This window comes from Leucoraja erinacea, chromosome 7 (genome assembly GCF_028641065.1).
Source record: "Leucoraja erinacea ecotype New England chromosome 7, Leri_hhj_1, whole genome shotgun sequence".
Lineage (NCBI taxonomy): Eukaryota > Metazoa > Chordata > Chondrichthyes > Rajiformes > Rajidae > Leucoraja > Leucoraja erinaceus.
The window spans coordinates 69,486,181-69,501,574 of record NC_073383.1 but is presented as its reverse complement, the minus strand read 5'-3'; positions in this window follow the sequence as shown (position 1 = coordinate 69,501,574).

Sequence of the window (15,394 nt, the reverse complement as noted above, 5' to 3'; positions counted from 1 at the left end):
TCCCGATGTTGGGGAAGTCCAGAACAAGGGGTCACAGTTTAAGGATAAGGGGGAAATCTTTTAGGACCGAGATGAGAAAATCATTTTTTACACAGAGAGTGGTGAATCTGTGGAATTCTCTGCCACAGAAGGTAGTTGAGGCCAGTTCATTGGCTATATTTAAGAGGGAGTTAGATGTGGCCCTTTGGCTAAAGGGATCAGGGGGTATGGAGAGAAGGCAGGTACGGGATACTGAGTTGGATGATAAGCCATGATCATATTGGATGGCGGTGCTGGCTCGAAGGGCCGAATGGCCTACTCCTGCACCTATTTTCTATGTTTCTATATTTCTATGAAACAGGCCGTTCGGCCCACTGGGTCCGTACTGATCAGCCAACCTCGCACATTAACACTGCCCTACACACACTAGGGACAATTTTACATTAATACCAAGCCAATTAAACTACAAACTTGTACGTCTTTGGAGTGTGGGAGGAAACCGAAGATCTCGGAGAAAACACATGCGGTTATGGGGAGAACGTACAAACTCCGTACAGACAGCACCCGTAGTCAGGTTCAAACCCGGGTCTCTGCAAGCGCTGTAAGGCAGCAACTCTACTGCTGCGTCACCGTGCCACACTTTCATTGTATTTCTTTTTTTTTTTCTTTCCATTAGTCAACAATGTACTGCACAGTTTGTACTGAATACTCTTATAAACCTCCAGCAAACCTTCTCTCAAATCCATACCCTGGGCATTATTGTTTGTCCTTTTAACTCTATGGTCAGTGAGTCATGGTGTCATACACAGGGACACAGGGCCTTCGGCAAATTTGCCCATGTCAATCAAGATGCCCCATCTACATTAATCCCACCTGCCTGCATTTGACCCATATCTCCTTAAACCTTTCCAATCCATGTACCTGTCCAAATTTTGTTTTACGTGTTGTTAACGTTATTTCCTTTCTACATAGGGTATGCAGATCAGAGAGAGAGTGAGAGAGAGAGAGACAGAGAATGTGTGCATGCTTTCACACGTTCACAAGTTTTATGAGTAGAATTAGGCCATTCGGCCCATCGAGTCTGCACCACCATTCAGTCATGGCTGATTTCTGCCTCCTAATCCCATTTTCCTGCCTTCTCCCCATGACCCTTGACACCTGTTCTAATCACGAATTTGTCTGTCTCTGCCTTAAAAATATCCAATTTGATTATGAATGTGAGAGGGAAAGACAGAGGAAGTGTGTATAGAAAAAAGAAATCAATGGGAAAGAGAGAAAGTGTGTGACACAGAGTCCAATGTGTATCAAAAAGAAAATTAGTGTGGGAGGAAGAGAAAGCTAAGTGGGAGATGTATTGAGAGAGAGGGAGAGGCTCAATGTGTTATGGGAAAGGAAATCTGCAACCCTATGAAAGAGAGAGAATGAGAGAGAGAGAGAGAGAGAGGGAGAGAGACATGTGCCAAGGCCAGGACAGATCTTCAGAGATTTGCCTGCTCAGGAACTTGAAGCTGTTCACTCTCTCTAACACAAACCCATCAATGAAAACAAGTTTGTGGATCCCTGTCTTTCCCCTCCTGAAGTCAACTGTCAGCTTCGTGGTCTTGCTAACATTGAAAGCACTATTCAATCAGATTATCAATCTCGCTTCTGTACACTGACTCAATGTTACCCATTAGTTTAGTTTAGTTTAGTTTAGTTTAGTTTAGTTTAGCTTAGTTTAGTTTAGTTTAGTTCAAAGATACAGTGTGGAAACATTCCCTTCGGTCCACCGAGTCCGTGCTGACCAGCGATCCCGATCCTACCGACAAACTATCCTACACATAGGGCCAATTTACAATTAACCCACCAATCCGTACATCTTTGGAGTGAGGGAGGAAACTGGAGTTCCCGGAGAAAACCCACGCAGGTCACAGGGAGAGTGTACAAACACTGTACAGGCAAGCAGGACCAGAGCCAGGTGTCTGGCGCTTGAAGGCAGCAATTCTTCCGCTATGCCACCATGCCGCCCATTCATCCAACAACAGTGGTGTTGTTGGAGAATTTAAAGAGGACGTTGGAGCCGCATCTGGCTACACAGGCGTGGATATAGACAGAGTATTGCAAAGGACTGAACACACAGCCAGCCTTGAGGTGCACCTACGTTGATTATTGAAGAGGAAGTGCCGTTGCCAATTCATGCTGACTGTGGTGCGCCGATGAGGAAGTTGAGGATCCGATTGCATCGGGACAAGCAGAGTCCCAGCTCTGAGTCTGATGATAAGTTTGGAGAGGACTGCGGTGTTGAATGTTGAACTGTAGTTGCTAAACAATAATCCACCGTGCTTACTGTTACAATAAAGCAGTCGTGGTTGATGGAAAGGCTACATGGACAACTTAATGTTCCAGGGTGTAGAAGTTTCAGACGTGATAGAGGGAATGCAAAAGAAGAAGGGGTGTCATATTGTTGATTAAGGAGAAGATAAAGGCAGTACTTAAAGAAGATGTTCAAGAGAGATCTTCAAAAATGAGGCCATCTGGATAGGACATAGAGATAAGAGATCACATTGCTGGGGTTATACTAAAGGCCTCCCAATAGTCAGAAGGAATTAAAGGAATAGGTATGTAAACAAATTGGAGAAAGATGTAAGAGCAATAGAGAGATGCTAGTGGGTGATTTTAACCTTCCTAATATTGACTTGCAATATTAACTGGGATTGCTTCATTGCTAAGGGCTATTTGGATATGTTCAATCATTTTATTTACATAATATGTAGAGGGTCCTAGTTGAGTTGGAGTAGTACTCAACTAGATATTAGATAATTAAACTGGCCAGGTTGTGGCTGTGTAGGAAGGAACAGCAGATGCTGGTTTACACTGAGGGTAGATACAAAATGCTGGAGTAACTCAGGGGGACAGGCAGCATCCCTGGAGAGGAGGAATGGGTGAAATTTTGGGTCGAGATTCTACTTTGGTCAGGGGAGAGCGAAACTAAAGATACGGAAGGGCACAGAAAGAATGTAAAGTGAGAAAAGGTCAGATCAAAGCAGACGATGGTCAAGGAAATGTGGAATGGTTCATTGTTGGCTGAGGGAAAGGTGACAACCGCAAAATTAATCAGGAGGACAGCAAAACTAGTTGGAGAACTATGTCGGGGGATGCACGGAGAGAGAGGAATTGGGTAAGGGGAGCACTTTGGGAACAGTGACCATACACAAGAAATAGAGGGCGCTAAGGAATATTGATGAAGAAAGGGAAGGAAAAAAATTGGCATGTAGTAAAGGTAATGCTACGATTGTTATGGGAGATTTCAACATGCTGGTAGACTGGGAAAATCAGGTTGGAACTGGACCCCAAGAAAGGTAGTTTGTGGAATGCCTCGGTGATGGATTCTTAGAGCAGCTTGTAATGGAGCCTACCAGGGAGAAGCCGATTCTGGACATAGTGTTTTGCAAAGAACTGGATTTAATAAAGGAAATCGAGGTAAAGGAACCATTAAGAGGTAGTGACCATAATATGATATTTTTTAATCTACAATGTGAGAGGGAGAACGGTAAATCGGAGGTGTTGGTATGACAGTTGAGCAAAGGGGCCTATGGAGCCATGAGGGAGGAGTTGGCCAAAGTTGACTGGAAAGATACTCTAGCAAGGATGACAACAGAACAACAATGGCAGGTATTTCTGGGAATAATACAGAAGGTGCAGGATTGGTTCATTCCAAAGAGGAAGAAAGATTCCAAGGGGAGTAAGGGGCGACCGTGGCTGACAAGGGAAGTCAGGGAGAGTATAAAAATAAAAAAGAAGAAATATAACATAGCAAAGATGAGCGGGAAGCCAGAGGATTGGGTAACTTTTAAAGAGCAACAGATGATAACTAAAAACGCAATAAGGGGAGAAAAGATGAGATACGAAGATAAGCTAGTCAAGAATATAAAGGTGGATAGTAAAAGCTTTGTTAGGTATGTGAGGATGAAAAAACTAGTTAAGGCCAAAGTTGGACCCTTGAAGGCTGAAAACGGTGAATTTATTTTGGGGAACAAGGAAATGGGAGATGAACAGGTACTTTGGATCCGTCTTCACTAAGGAGGACACAAACAATCTTCCTGATATAGTAGTGGCCTGAGGATCTAGGGTGGCGGAGGAACTGGTGTTGGGTAGACTGCTGGGACTGAAGGCTGATAAATCCCCAGGGCCTGATGGTCTACATCCCAGTGTACTTAAGGAAGTGGCTCTAGAAATCGTGGATGCATTGATGATCATTTTCCAATGTTATATAGATTCGGGATCAGTTCCTGTGGATTGGAGGGTAGCTAATGTTGTCCCACACTTTAAGAAGGGCTGCAGAGAGAAAACAAGGAATTATAGACCAGTTAGCCTGACATTGGTGGTGGGGAAGGTGCTGGAGTCAATAATAAAAGATGAAATAGCAGCACATTTGGATAGCAGTAGCAGGATCGGTCCGAGTCAGCATGGATTTTCGAAGGGGAAATCATGCTTGACTAATCTTCTGAAATTTTTTGAGGATGAACCTGGACCTGGACTTTCAGAAAGCATTTGATAAGGTCCCACATAGGAGATTAGTGGGAAAAATTAGAGCACATGGTATTGGGGGTATGCTGCTGACATGGATAGAAAATTGGTTTGCAGACAGGAATCAAAGAGTAGGTATTAATGGGTCCCTTTCAGAATGGCAGGCAGTGACTAGTGGGGTACCGCAAAGCTCGGTGCTGGGACCACAGTAATTTGCAATATATATTAATGATTTGGATGAAGAGATTAAAAGTAACATTAGCAAATTTGCAGATGACACAAAGCTGGATGGCGGTGTGAACTGTGAGGAGGATACTATGAGAATGCAGGGTGACTTGGACAGGTTGGGTGATGTGGATTTAACGTGGATAAATGTGAGGTTATCCGCTTTGGTGGCAAAAACAGGAAGGCAGATTATTATATAAATGGTGTCAAGTTGGGAAAGGGGGAAGTACAACGGGATCAGGGGGTCCTTGTTCATCAGTCACTGATAGTAAGCAAGCAGGTACAGCAGGCAGTGAAGAAAGTGCATGGCACGTTGGCCTTTATAACAAGAGGAGTTGAGTATAGGAGCAAAGAGGCCCTCCTGCAGTGGTACTAGGGGCACTAGTGAGACCACGCCAGGAATATTGTGTGCAGTTTTGGTCTCCAAGCTTGAGAAAGGACATTATTGCTATTGAGGGAGTGTGGCGTAGGTTCACGAGGTTATTCCCGGGCTGGCGGGACTGTCATATGTTGACAGATTAGAGCGGCTGAGCTTGTATACTCTGGAATTTAGAAGGATTTTGAAGGATGGAGTAAATGACGTGCTTGAGGAGTATAAAGAATGTAAAAGAATCTTAAGAAAGAAATTAGAAAAGCTAAAAGAAGATATGAGGTTGCTTTGGCAAGTAAGGTGAAAGTAAATCCAAAGGGTTTCTACAGCTATATTAATAGCAAAAGGATAACGAGGGATTTTTATTTTCTTCGGTATTCACCAAGGAGAAGGATATTGAATTATGTGAGGTAAGGGAAACAAGTAGAGTAGTTATGGAAACTATGAGATTCAAAGATGAAGAAGTACTGACACTTTTGAAAAATATAAAAGTGGATAAGTCTCCAGGTCCTGACACAATATTCCCTAGTACATTGAGGGAAGTTAGTGTAGAAATAGCAGGGGCTATGACAGAAATATTTCAAATGTCTTTAGAAACGGGAATAGTGCCGGAGGATTGGCGTACTGGGCATGTTGTTCCATTGTTTAAAAAGGGTTCTAAGAGCAAACCTAGCAATTATAGACCTGTTCGTTTGACGTCAGTGGTGGGCAAATTAATGGAAAGGATACTTAGAGATAATATATATAAGCAACTGGATAAACAGGGTCTGATTAGGAACAGTCAACATGGATTTGTGCCTGGAAGGTCATGTTTGACTAATCTTCTGGAATTTTTTGAAAAGGTTTTTTAGGGAAATTGGTGAGGGCAAAGCAGTTGATGGTGTCTATATGGACTTTAGTAAGGCCTTTGACAAGGTTCCTCATGGAAGGTTGGTTAAGAAGGTTCAATTGTTGGGTATTAATTGTGGAGTAGCAAGATGGATTCAACAGTGGCTGAATGGGAGATGCCAGAGAGTAATGGTGGATGGCTGTTTGTCAGGTTGGAGGCCGGTGACTAGTGGGGTGCCTCAGGGATCTGTGTTGGGTCCACTGTTGTTTGTCATGTACATCAATGATCTGGATGAAGGTGTGGTAAATTGGATTAGTAAGTATGCAGATGATACTAAGATAGGTGGTGTTGTGGATAATGAAGTAGATTTCCAAAGTCTACAGAGTGATTTAGGCCATTTGGAAAAATGGGCTGAAAGATGGCAGATGGAGTTTAATGCTGATAAATGTGAGGTGCTACATCTTGGCAGGACAAATCAAAATAGGACATACATGGTAAATGGTAACGAATTGAGGAATGCAGTTGAAAGAGGGATCTAGGAATAACTGTGCATAGTTCCCTGAAGGTGGAATCTCATGTAGATAGGGTGGTAAAGAAAGCTTTTGGTATGCTAGCCTTTATAAATCAGAGCATTGAGTATAGAAGCTGGGATGTAATGTTAAAATTGTACAAGGCATTGGTGAGACCAATTCTGGAGTATGGTGTACAATTTTGGTCGCCCAATTATAGGAAGGATATCAACAAAATAGAGAGAGTACAGAGGAGATTTACTAGAATGTTGCCTTGGTTTCAGCAACTAAGTTGCAGAGAAAGGTTGAATAAGTTAGGTCTTTATTCTTTGGAGCGCAGAAGGTTAAGGGGGGATTTGATAGAGGTCTTTAAAATGATGAGAGGGATAGACAGAGTTGACGTGGATAAGCTTTTCCCACTGAGAGTAGGGAAGGTTCAAAAAAGAGGACATGACTTCAGAATTAAGGGACAGAAGTTTAGGGGTAACATGAGGGGGAACCTCTTTACTCAGAGAGTGGTAGCAGTGTGGAATGAGCTTCCAGTGGAAGTGGTGGAGGCAGGTTCGATTTTATCATTTAAAAATAAATTGGATAGGTATATGGATGGGAAAGGAATGGAGGGTTATGGTCTGAGTGCAGGTAGATGGGACTAGGGGAAAATAAGTGTTTGGCACGGACTTGTAGGGCCGAGATGGCCTGTTTCCGTGCTGTAATTGTTATATGGTTATATGGATGAGAGGGGATCTTATTGAAACATATAAGATTATTAAGGGTTTGGACATGCTAGAGGCAGGAAACAAGTTCCCAATGTTAGTGGAGTCCAAAACCAGGGGCCATAGTTTAAGAGTAAGGGGTAAGCCATTTAGAACAGAGATGAGGAAAAACCTTTTCACACAGAGTTGTGTGTGTGTGGAATTCTCTGCCTCAGAGGGCAGTGGAGGCTGGTTTCTCTGGATGCTTTCAAGAAAGAGTTAGATAGAGCTCTTCGGGATAGGGGTCAAGGGATATGGGGAGAAGGCAGGAACGGAGTACTGATTGTGGATCATCACATTGAATGGCGGTGCTGGCTCGAAGGGCCGAAAGGCCTACTCCTGCACCTATTTCCTATTGTTTATTGACTTGGGACTTAAATCCATAGATCCTTGAAAATGCCAACAAAGTCAATAGAGTGGTGAAGAAGGCATATCACAAGTTATAGGAGTAGAAGTAGGCCATTTGGCCCATCAAGTGAGTACTCCAATGTCGGTACACCTCGCAAATAAGTACTCCTGTTTGAGTACGGATGGGGGTGACAGCCTACCCGGGGGTAGTGACAGCGGACGGGCCTCCAGCACAGAGACCGGCCCTGTTGCTCCAAAAGGTAGGTAAAAAAAGAGGGCAATAGTAATTGGGGACTCTATTGTTAGGGGGGTCGGATAGGCGATTCTGTGGACGCAGTCGGGAGACCAGGATGGTGGTCTGCCTCCCTGGTGCCAAGGTCTCGGACGTGTCTCAACGCATCCAAGATATCCTTAAATCAGAGGGAGAGGAGCCTGAGGTCGTGGTACATATAGGTACCAATGACATAGGAAAAAAAAGGGAAGAGGTCCTGAAGGGAGGATTTAGGGAGTTGGGAGGAGAGTTAAGAAAAAGGACCAAAAAGGTAACAATCTCAGGATTACTGCCTGTGCCACGCGACAGTGAGAGTAGGAATGGAGCGAGGTGGAGGATAAATGCGTGGCTGAAAGACTGGTGCAGAGGGCAGGGATTCAAGTTCCTGGATCATTGGGACTTCTTTTGGGGAAGGTGGGACCTGTACAGAAAGGATGGGTTGCACTTGAACCCGAGGGGGACCAATATCCTAGCGGGGAAATTTGCAAAGGCTGCTGGGGAGACTTTAAACTAGAATGGTTGGGGCGAGGGACTCAAATAGCGAAAGGTAGTAGACAGAATGGGAGGCAGGAAGCAGAAATGGGAAGCACTCGGACACAAGAGGAGAAAGAAAAAAAAGGAAATAAACAGAGAATAAGAGACGGGGGTTTTCTTAAATGTGCATATTTTAATGCTAGGAGCATTGTAAGAAAGGTGGATGAGCTTAGAGTCTGGATAGACACCTGGAAGTATGATGTTGTGGCGATCAGTGAAACGTGGTTGCAGGAGGGCTGTGATTGGAAACTAAATATTCCAGGATTTCGTTGCTTCAGGTGTGATAGAATTGGAGGGGCAAGAGGTGGAGGTGTTGCATTGCTAGTCAGGGAAGATATTACTGCTTTGGCAGGATAGATTGGAGGGCTCATCTAGGGAGGCTATTTGGGTGGAATTGAGAAGTGGGAAAGGTGTAGCAACACTTATAGGGGTGTATTATAGACCGCCAAACGGGGAACGAGAATTGGAAGAGCAAATATGTAAGGAGATAGCAGAGATTAGTAGTAAGCACAAGGTAGTGATTGTGGGAGATTTCAACTTTCCACACATAGACTGGGAAACACATTCTGTAAATGGGCTGGATGGGTTGGAGTTTGTAAAATGTGTGCAGGATAGTTTTTTGCAGCAATACATAGAGGTACCTACTAGAGGAGGGGCAGTGCTGGACCTCCTGTTAGGAAATGAGACTGGACAGGTGGCGGAGGTATGCGTTGGGGAGCACTTCGGGTCCAGTGATCACAATACCATTAGTTTCAATATAATTATGGAGAGGGTCAGAACTGGACCTAGGGTTGAGATTTTTGATTGGAGAAAGGCTAACTTTGATGCGATGTGAGATGATTTAAAAGGAGTGAACTGGGACATTTTGTTTTATGGGAAAGATGTAGAAGAGAAATGGAGGACATTTAAAGGGGAAATTTTAAGAGTACAGAATCTTTATGTTCCTGTTCGGTTGAAAGGAAACAGTAAAAATTGGAAAGAGCCCTGGTTTTCAAGGGAAATTGGACATCTTGTTCGGAAAAAGAGGGATATCTACAATAATTATAGGCAGCATGAAGTAAATGAGGTGCTTGAGGAGTATAAGGAATGTAAAAAGAATCTTAAGAAAGAAATTAGAAAAGCTAAAAGAAGATATGAGGTTGCTTTGGCAAGTAAGGTGAAAGTCAATCCAAAGGGTTTCTACAGCTATATTAATAGCAAAAGGATAAGGAGGGATAAAATTGGTCCATTGGAGAGACAGAGTGGACAGCTATCTGCAGAGCCAAAAGAGATGGGGGAGATATTGAACAATTTTTTTTCTTCGGTATTCACCAAGGAGAAGGATATTGAATTATGTGAGGTAAGGGAAACTAGTAGAGTAGCTATGGATACTATGAGGTTCAAAGTAAAAGAAGTACTGATACTTTTGAAAAATATAAAAGTGGATAAGTCTCCAGGTCCTGACAGGATATTCCCTAGGACATTGAGGGAAGTTAATGTAGAAATAGCCAGGGCTATGACAGAAATATTTCAAATGTCATTAGAAACGGGAATAGTCCCCGAGGATTGACGTACTGCGCATGTTGTTCCATTGTTTAAAAAGGGTTCTAAGAGTAAACCTAGCAATTATAGACCTGTTAGTTTGACTTCAGTGGTGGGCAAATTAATGGAAAAGATACTTAGAGATAATATATATAAGCATCTAGATAAACAGGGTCTGATTAGGAACAGTCAACATGGATTTGTGCCTGGAAGGTCATGTTTGACTAATCTTCTTGAATTTTTTGAAGAGGTTACTAGGGAAATTGACGAGGGTAAAGCAGTGGATGTTGTCTATATGGACTTTAGTAAGGCCTTTGACAAGGTTCCTCATGGAAGGTTGGTTAAGAAGGTTCAACTGTTGGGTATAAATGCAGGAATAGCAAGATGGATTCAACAGTGGCTGAATGGGAGAAGCCAGAGGGTAATGGTGGATGGCTGTTTATCGGGTTGGAGGCAGGTGACTAGTGGGGTGCCTCAGGGATCTGTGTTGGGTCCTTTGTTGTTTGTCATGTACATCAATGATCTGGATGAAGGTGTGGTAAATTGGATTAGTAAGTATGCAGATGATACCAAGATAGGGGGTGTTGTGGATAATGAAGAGGATTTCCAAAGTCTACAGAGTGATTTAGGCCATTTGGAAAAATGGGCTGAAAGATGGCAGATGGAGTTTAATGCTGATAAATGTGAGGTGCTACACCTTGGCAGGACAAATCAAAATAGGACGTACATGGTAAATGGTAGGGAATTGAAGAATACAGTTGAACAGAGGGATCTGGGTATAACCGTGCATAGTTCCTTGAAGGTGGAATCTCATAAAGATAGGGTGGTAAAGAAAGCTTTTGGTATGCTAGCCTTTATAAATCAGAGCATTGGGTATAGAAGCTGGGATGTAATGTTAAAATTGTACAAGGCATTGGTGAGACCAAATCTGGAGTATGGTGTACAATTTTGGTCGCCCAATTATAGGAAGGATGTCAACAAAATAGAGAGAGTACAGAGGAGATTTATTAGAATGTTGCCTGGGTTTCAACAACTAAGTTACAGAGATAGGTTGAATAAGTTAGGTCTTTATTCTCTGGAGCGCAGAAGGTTAAGGGGGGACCTGATAGAGGTCTTTAAAATGATGAGAGGGATAGACAGAGTTGATGTGGACAAGCTTTTCCCTTTGAGAATAGGGAAGATTCAAACAAGAGGACATGACTTCAGAATTAAGGGACAGACGTTTAGGGGTAATATGAGGGGGAACTTCTTTACGCAGAGAGTGTTGGCGGTGTGGAATGAGCTCCCAGTGGGAGTGGTGGAGGCAGGTTCATTGGTATCATTTAAAAATAAATTGGATAGGCATATGGATGAGAAGGGAATGGAGGGTTATGGTACGAGTGCAGGCAGGTGGGACTAAGGGGGAAAAAAAAAATTTGTTCGGCATGGACTTGTAGGGCCGAGATGGCCTGTTTCCGTGTTGTAATTGTTATATGGTTATATGGTTATAAGTCTACTCCACCATTCAATCATGGGTGATCTCTGCCTCCTAATCCTATTTTCATGCCTTCCCACCATAACCCTTGACACCCATTTCAATCAAGAATTTGTCTATCTCTGCCTTAAAAATATCCATTGACGTGGCCTCCACAGCCTTCTGTGGCAATGAGTTCAGATTAACTACCCTCTGACTAAAGAGGTTCCTCCTCACCTCCTTTCTAAAGAGTGCCCTTTAATTCAAAGGCTATGACCTCTTGTCCTAGACTCTCCCACCAGTGGAAACATCCTTTCCACATCCATTCTATCTAAGCCTTTCATTATTCCGTAAGGTTCAATGAGGTCCCCACCCAAACTTCTAACCTCCAGCGAGTAGAGGCCCAGTGCTGTAAAATGTTCCTCATATGCTAACCCACTCATCTCTGGGGTGGATTAGGTGGGGGGAAAGGGCATGTTTCTGTGCTGTATCTCTAATCCCAACTAATCAGAGAAGAAAAGAAACATTGCTCCACAGATGGACCTAAATACGAATGACTGAAGTCTTTGGGTAATTTTAACAGCCTGGAGTTATATTTGTCCCATTACAGATGTATGTGATAAGTGGATAGTGCAGAGAGGCAAGTGGTGGATGAGTTTTCTCCAAAAAAAAGGGTCCAATGGTCTTATTTTCCTTTCATGATGTACTGTAAGTGGTGATTGCATACATGTTGATTTGGTAGATCGCATCCTGATTTCATTTTCCACTCTTGGTCTAGCTAATAGTTTAACAAAGGGTCGCCAACTTGAACCAATAACTCTGTCTCAGTCTCCACAAGTGCTGCCCGACCTGCTGAGCATTTACAGGGCATTTCAGATTTCCCTCAGCAGAACTTTAGGCTTTAGAGAAACAGGCCGTTCGGCCCACCAAGTCAGCGCCGGCAAGCCCCCCCCCCCCCCCCCCCCCCCCCCACTGTACAAGTTCATTCAAGGGCTCTCCCGAGTTTGCCCTGATTCAAACTCGGAGATTTACGGTAATGGCCGCTCGCGAGTACTCGGGGCTCTCGTGGACATTTTTCAACGTTGAAAATCTTCACGAGTCTTCCCGAGCTTACCGCGTTTCCCAAGTACCTGCCGTTAGCGTTATGAGCCGCTAAGAGACGCCCCCGAGCTCCGACGTACCCGCTACGTTCATTCTACGTGCTTGCCACGAGTTTGATTTGTTTCTAAAACTGCGGAGAGGTCTTGAATGAACTCGTACAGTGGGACAGGGCTTTCACACTATCCTACACACTAGGGACAATTTACAATTTTGGCAAAGAGAGTTAACCCTCAAACCTGTACATCTTAGGAGCGTGGGAGAAAAACAAGGGCACCCAGAGAAAACCTACGCCGGTCACAGGGAGAGCGTACAAACTCCGTAGAGAGCACACGCAGTCACGTTCGAACCCGGGTGTCTGCCGCCGTTAGTCAGCAACACGACTGCTGTGCCACCATGCCGCCCCAACTGTGTTTTGAACGATGAATCGTGATTTGTAGTCAATAATTAACCTCAAGATATAAAACGTTTTTTGTGGCAAAGCAAAATGGCGTAAAGTCAATCCACTCAGACAGGGGCAGAATGGCAGATGCGTGCTTGTGGCCGTGAGCTGGGTGAGGAAGGGAAGAGGTTATGCGGTCTTGGGTTACATGCAATTACAGCGAAGGGATGTGCCAAGTCGAGTCTGGGGTCTTCCCCATGGGTAGGGTCACCCGAGGCAGATCTCACACACCTCCCTCGCAGCCAATTTCCGAGCAGCATTACTAGAAGCCTGGGTGTAGTTGACACCTGCCCTTCTCTGCTGGATATCGATGCATTATCAATGTATAATCCTCCCAATGATGCTACAATCTTTTTTTCAAAAAGTCATTAAAATCCTTTTGTCCTCACAATTGTCGACATAAACATGTGACTTCTGCTTACTCCTTACTTTAAGAAGGCACAAAATCACTGCGCAAAATATTCCACCACGTTAATGGAACTGGCCCAAACCATAGCGGACCATTTGGTCACAAAGCAATTACAAAACTTTCTTTGTGTATCTCGGTGGACGACAATGAATGGGAGTTGCAGGGAAATTTGCATTAACTGCCTTGTGAATGTTGGCTCGGGTCACTCTGCTGCACACTCCAGAAAGTCAGGTTGTCTTGACAGTGCTGGCAGCAGCCACTGTTGCTGCGACTGGTGCCAAATAAAGCAGTCGCTGCATGCTGGTGACGTCATGATGTGTGGATGTACATGGGAGGTAATGAAGGTCTTGCTGCTTTCTCCCCCATTTACTCTGAAGCAAATCTCTACAAAGTTACATTCCATTGTGCGAGTGTATTTGTGGGTAGTACGTGTATGCGTGTATTTGACTATATGTCTGTGTATGTGAGTGTTTGTGTTTGTGTGTTTATGTGTGTGTCCATGTGATCGACGGTGTGTGTGTGTGCTTGTTTGTGTGTGTGTGTTTATGTGCGTGTCCAAGTGATTGACGGTGTGTATGTGTGTGTGTGTGTGTGTATGTGTGTTTGTATTTGATCGTGTCTGTGTGTGTGTAGAGTATGTGTTTGTGTATGTTTATGTGTTTGATTGCGTTTGATTGTTCCATGTTGACTGTATGTGTGCATGTGCATTTAACTTTGTGTGTGTATTTGACTGTGTGTGTGTATGAATGTGTGTGTGTTTAACTATATGTCTGTGTTTGTGTGTGTGTGTGTGTGGGGGGGGGTTGTGTGTGCATGTGTGTTTGTGTGTGTTTATGTGTGGGTTTGTGTGTGCATGTGTGTTTGTGTGTGTTTGTGTGTGTGTGTTTGTGTATGTGTGTTTATGTGTGTGTATGTGTGTGTGTGTGTGTGTGTGTGTGTGTGTGTGTGTGTGTGTGTGTGTGTGTGTGTGTGTGTGTGTGTGCATTTGTGCATGTGTGTGTATGTGTATTTGTGTGTGTGTATTTGTGTGTGTGTATTTGTGTGTGTGTATGTGTTTGTGTGTGTGAAAGAGTATTTGTGTGTGTGTGTGTGTGAGTATTTGTGCATGTGTGTGTGTATGTAACCCACATCTGTTTGATTTAGTGCATCAATTGAACCACCGCTGACTGTAATTCGCAGATATTATTTCCTTGATTCTAGGAGTTCATATTGCATGGTGAAACTAAATGAACAGAGTCGCATTATCATAAGCTGTTTGTGTGTGCAGAAATCTTCTAAAAATAAAAAGCAAATCTGGATTGTTTCAACTCATTGTATTTGAGTTATGGCATTTTAATAGTTTTGTTACATTAATCTGCAAAAGATCATTATATCTTAATATGATCTCTGCCTGTGAAAATACTTCTCCTTAAAAATAGCCACGTTGTCAAGTAATTTGACATGAAAAAATGACACGTATTTAATTGTAACTTTAGATGACAAGGGAAGCTTTTTCCGTCAGCAGCAGATCACAGGTATTTCAGTATCGAAACCAGAGATCAGATTTCAATCCACATTAGTAAAACAAAAAACGCGATTCTTCTCCTGGTTTGGGGCATTTCAGAAAAATTAATTGAGGTGTTATTAAAGTTTACTTGAAGTGAAATTGTGATTGCTATTGTCTCCCTACATTTCTCAGGGAACTAAATACCCATTCACACAGTACATGTTTTATTCCCCCTACGTGAATTCTCCTTTTTTTACTCCTGTGGTTTAACCCGAATTACCTTGGACACGAATTGCTTGGTTCTTAAAGTGACCTGTCCTCAGGAACATTCCGGAACATTTCTTCACATCACAATTCCGTACGAAAGGGTAAATATCGCGATTAGCATTCACGTTTGCACGTTTTGCGCGGATTATTCGACTGAGGAGAAATCTTTTTAAATTTGTGTTAAATGAGCTTAAAAGTGGTGAAAATGTCCGAATTTTTTCATTAAATGATATCGCGGCAGTGCCGTCCAATTAGTGGAAATGTCTTTCGAGGAGTGAAGTATCAATGGGAGAATGAGGTTCGGATGCGAGCTAACAGCTGCTCTGTAATTGACAGCTTTTGTCAGCCCAGCTGGCAGTGTTAGGTTAGTGGGACTCCAGTCACAACACTAATCT